The 5209-nt window shown below is 47.3% G+C and overlaps 1 long non-coding RNA gene across 1 annotated transcript; it reads left to right on the top strand.

Annotated features, from left to right (window-relative positions):
• The first annotated feature begins 1860 nt into the window (after positions 1-1860).
• LOC308574298 lies at positions 1861-4528 on the top strand. The gene is made up of 2 exons (XR_014002457.1): positions 1861-1897; positions 2769-4528. It is a non-coding gene; the product is annotated as an uncharacterized lncRNA (long non-coding RNA).
• The last annotated feature ends 681 nt before the right edge of the window (positions 4529-5209 follow it).

Here is a 5209-nt window from a genome sequence, read left to right as displayed (position 1 = left end):
ATTATTATTATTATTATTATTATTATTATTATTATTATTATTATTTGGTGGATATGGTTACATCAATATTATGAGCCAATATTAATGTTACCATATCTATGACTACAAAATTATACTGTGTGTTTTGTTCTTATGCTGGGGTTTTTTACATTGCTGCTAAAAATGGTAATAAATAAAGTGTGGGACTTCCTGGCACACTAATAATAATAATAATAATAATAAATTTTATTTATATCCCGCCCTCCCCAGCCAAAGCCGGGCTCAGGGCGGCTAACAACAATAAAATAATCAATCAAATAATCACACAATCTAAAAATATTTCATTATAAAAATTAATTAAATCAAATTGATGGCAACCAATTAAGTAGAATTATGTGCAGGTTGCCAGAGGAGGGAGTCAGGCTGCGCCCTGACCAAAGGCCTGGCGGAACAACTCTGTCTTGCAGGCCCTGCGGAAAGATGTCAGGTCCCGCAGGGCCCTAGTCTCTTTTGACAGAGCATTCCACCAGTTTGGAGCTGCAGCCGAGAAGGCCCTGGCTCTAGTTGAGGCCAGCCTAACCTCTCTGAGGCCTGGGACCTTGAGGATGTTATTATTTGCAGACCGTAGGTTTCTCTGTGGGGCATACACATGCCCTTTGACATGGAAGCTCTTCAAATAAATCTATACCGCCTTAATAACATTCACATACAGAACATGCAGCTCAAGCTAGAATTGGGTGTGCCCTTTAATGTCATGTGTCAAAGCACTTGCCAAAGCAGTCAGAAACTATATTGGGGTCAATAGCACATATCACAAAACCTGTTTCTTCAAATTCTTCACCCTGTTCCCAAGCAGTGAGGGAATTTCACTCAATATTCTCCAGGGAGTATCGCATGTGAAGGGCATATCTTTAGCAAACAATATTGGGGCCAATAGGACACATTCCTACTCTCTGCTGCGTGGATGGGGTATCGGTGTGGCCAGGGTCCAGAACGATGGGAGTTGTAGTCCAACAACATCAGGTGAGTCACATGTTCCCCATCCCTTTTGTACGAGATTCAGAACCTTTCCATGGTTGCAGTTGAAACTGGAGGAGAGCAAAAAAACCAAGCACATTTTTCCAAAATCTTCACCCTGTTCCCAAGCAGGTTGTTGTTGTTGTTGTTGTAGTAGTAGCAGCAGCAGCAGCAGCAGCAGCAATATCATTTATATCATTTATATCCCAACCATCTGGGAAGCTTTTAATGTTTAATAGGTTATTGTATTTTAGCGTTTTGTTGGAAGCTGCCCAGAGTGGCTGGGGCAACCCAGCCAGATGGGTGGGGTATAAATAAATTACTACTACTACTACTACTACTACTACTACTTTTATTATTATTATTATTATTATTATTATTATTATTATTATTATTAGGGGGAATTGCGCTCAATATTCTGCAGAGGTGACAAAGATTCTTGCATGGGAAGGGCTCCTCTTTAGCAAATGTAGTACACCGCAGAGTGGAATTCACTCTGGTCAGTGACTGAAACAAATTGATGGAGTCACTGATTGATTGATTGATTGATTGATTCAGCAGAGTGGAGCTAGCACACTGCACATGCTCAGGAGCACTGCCAAGCTCTATGATAATAATATATGATATATTCAGGTCCAGGGTTTAGATCCCAGGCGCTCCCTGTGGAGCTCTGGCTGAAAACAGATCCCCCTTCTCCCCTCCCGCCTCCGCTCAGCACCCTGGCCAGCTCCTTCTCCCTCCCGCTACTTCCGGGTTCTCCCCGCCGGCTCGCGGGAGGGGCGGGGCCGGAGAAGGAGGGAGGGGGGAGGGCAGAGCCCGGCGAGCAGCGCCTATATGAGCGCCTGCGCAGTAGCGCTGCGGGCCATTCGAGGGCTGGTGAACGGAGTCGTGTCCGAGCTCAGTGAGTAGCGGCGCCGGGAGGCAGGTGGGGAGAAGGGAGGGGGAACCGGTGCCTTCTGGCGATGATCTCGTAAATAGATGTGTGCATTTATGGAGTTTTTAATTGCACATTAGTATCCAATTATTGTGAATAATAAGGTAATGGTAAAGGAGCCCTGGACGGATTAAGTCCAGTTAAAGGCGACCATGGGGTGCGGCGCTCATCTCACTTCAGGCGATTGCATTTTTTTACCAAAAGAAGTTGTATTGATTTCGAGAAGGAAGGAAGGGGCTGTTGCAGAAAACTCAGCTTTCTTGCCACCCCCGGCCCCTTAAAATAAAACTTTCTCATTGTGGGTTGGGGGGTAAGGGGCTTGGCTTGAACTGCTTCTATGTCCCTTCCCAAGATTAGCAGAATAGCAAGGGGAAGTCGTAAGCATTTTCTTAATTTACAGACGGGGTACAGGTTGCAGAATTTTACTTACCATACACAGATTTTTTTTTTTTCAAGTGGGACAGTAAGAACCCAACCTTGACTCTTGAAGGGCAGACTAGTCAAGAAAGGTTGTCCACAAATGTACAGATTTCGTATGGTGCTGCCATTGTTCCTTTCTCGGCTTCCAGCCTTCGAAATACAGCGGTACCTCAGGTTAAGTACATAATTTGTTCCCGAGGTCCGTTCTTAACCTGAAACTGTTCTTAACCTGAAGCACCACTTTAGCTAAAGGGGCCTCCTGCTGCCGCTGCACCGCCGGAGCACGATCTCTGTTCTTATCATGAAGCAAAGTTCTTAACCTGAGGTACTATTTCTGAGTTAGCGGAGTCTGTAACCTGAAGCGTATGTAACCCGAGGTACCGCTGTAGAACCAACCATTTCTTTCTGTCCTCGGCAGGATCCAGCTGTGCAGAATCTCAACAGCTAGCCGGCAACTGTGGCAGCCCTAAGCCACTTCCCTCTCCATCCGGCTGCGCAGAGTGATGATTGGTTTGCCTTTCTTACGAAGCCCTTTCTCAACCCCCATCAAGCTGTAGAGTGTTGATTGGCAGGCCTTTGTGGCAGTCACCAAACCACACATACCTTCTTGCGCAGAGCACTGTTTCGACTTCTTCCCAGACATCCAGTTTATTTCTCTTTAAAAAGGCGCTGAACACAGGAAGTTGCCTCCCTCTACTGGTCCGTCTAGCTCAGTATTATGAGCTCTCCCGGGTTTCAGGCCAGGAATCTTTCTCACAGCCCTGCCTGGAGATGCCAGTGAAAGTTGAACCTGGGACATCCTGCAGGCAAAGCAGAGGCTATTCCACTGAGAGCCCTTCCAATGGAATGAACCTTAACTGGATAAACATACTGTATACCTGAAGCTTGGGGTGGGGGTAGATCAGAAGCAAGTTCAAAAACCAGCACTTCATTCAGGGCCTGGCACATGCTCCAAAGGAAAAGTAAAGGTTGGAGGATCAGAGAATTGGAATGGGCCCAAGGGACAATCTAGTCCAACCCTCTGCAGTGCAGAGACTGCAGGGTGAAAACACACTGGCTCTCCTTTTAATGGCTGCATTCTCTGTTTTGTGTCTGCAGAGCAATTATTATTCTGCTCACTAAATTATTGACTATGGCCAGTGAATACCCACTCTGCATAACTGTTCAACACACACACAAAACATAAATTCTGTTCTTGGGTCCATGAGATGCAGCAGTGACACAGCCCTTGCTTGCTTCCCACGTGGGATGTACCTGCACACCTTTTTACAAGTGGGCTTTTATTTTTAGGTTTTCCTTATCCACATTTACCTTTTGCCCCACTCTTTCCAGGCACTGATCTGTGCTTTAACACACCGTGTCTGAGCATGGTTTCTGCTTTGTTTTGACCTGAGCTTTCCCCACAAAACCCCGCTCTTTAAATCTGGATCAGAGCAAATGTCAATTCAGTTTTTACTCAGATTGCTGTTTGCTTTACGATTGAGCTTTAAAGAGCGAGTTTTTGCAGGGAAAGCTCCCGAGCAAAAAAAGGGAGGGGGCATGGAGCTTTAAATCACAGACCGTTCCTGGAAAGAGAGGAGAAAGGGTCATGTGTATAAGCCTTTATATTGCACAGATGGACTTCAGAAAGTAAGGAACTGAAGTGCCTTCTGAACTGTGACTGTCTGGAAAGAGAAATGTTTGTGTGTTAGTGGCTGCCAGCTAATGTAGCCAAACCAGTGCAGCAGGGAGACTGCCTTCGTACAGGGCTGCCTGCCAAACCCTACTGTCTGCTGTCCACATTCGTTTCTGACTCACCTCTAGTCGTCACACCCAACTTGCTGCAACTTTGAGTCTCTGTTTCCCCAAGGATAGCTCAGGGAGTGCCTGACGCTTCCTAATGTCGGCAATCAAAGTTTCTGAAACTTCAGGGAGAATGCCTGAATATGGCAAACTGAAGTTTTTCGCCCAGAAGGCTCAGAGTCAGGTGACTGGAGGTGGGATGACGATGAGTGGTCTGAGGGAGAAGACTGGAAGGAGGAGGGGTTGGAAGCTGAAGGGTTAACAGGGTTTAGTAAGCAGGAAGAGAGCAGTCCAGAATCAGAGGCTGGAGAGGAGGCAGGCCAAGATGCATGGCGAGGCAGACTGCTGAAGAAGCCAGGGAATTTCCCCTTCCTGCTGGGACCAGCTCCACACCCCACACCCTGAAGAGGTCAGAGCAGAGAGGGGCTGTGTGCAAGCAGTTTGTGACTGCTTGGGAAAGACCCTGGAGAGGAGGAGCCTTAGGAAGTTCTGGGAAGGCAGGGACCTCCTCGCAACTACTTTGTTGGAGCAAGACCTACTGGGAAGAGTTGCTGGGACCACTAGGCCTGTGCCGTTTCAGTTTCTCGAATAAGGAGTTAACTTCACTGACACCGTGCTTTTCTTTGATAGCTGACCTAATGCTTGACTCTAGCTCCTGACAGCTACTGCTTTTAAAACGGCAACCCTAAGAACACCACCTGTCCCACGGCATGTGCTGGAGTGGTGTCAAGGTCAAATTGCAGCAGCTGCAGGTGGTGTGAAGCAGAGATGGGAACCTGCAAAGGAGTTTGTAGCCATGACCTGACAGTTGCATGCAGCTGAAGGACTAAGCAGGAGGCAGAAACAGGGAACGGGTGAGATAGGTGTCCGGAAGGCAGATGGCAGGGACTGGAAACCTGGAAGGGTAGCTTTTCGCCACAAGGGTGCCCCTAGTTTGAATGGTGAGGCCAAATTTAGCTTGCTTTGCCTGAAAGGAAGTGAGGTGGCATCTTATCCTACCCTGCTGCATTCTGACCGCAGCAGATGGCTCAGACAGAGGAAGTGCTGTGGGGCCTGGGAGTAATACACAGCAGGAAG

Source organism: Podarcis bocagei (genome assembly GCF_964188305.1).
Source record: "Podarcis bocagei genome assembly, chromosome: 15".
Taxonomy (NCBI): domain Eukaryota; kingdom Metazoa; phylum Chordata; class Lepidosauria; order Squamata; family Lacertidae; genus Podarcis; species Podarcis bocagei.
The sequence above is the reverse complement of the archived record's forward strand: the minus strand, read 5'-3'. Positions and strand labels throughout refer to the sequence as shown.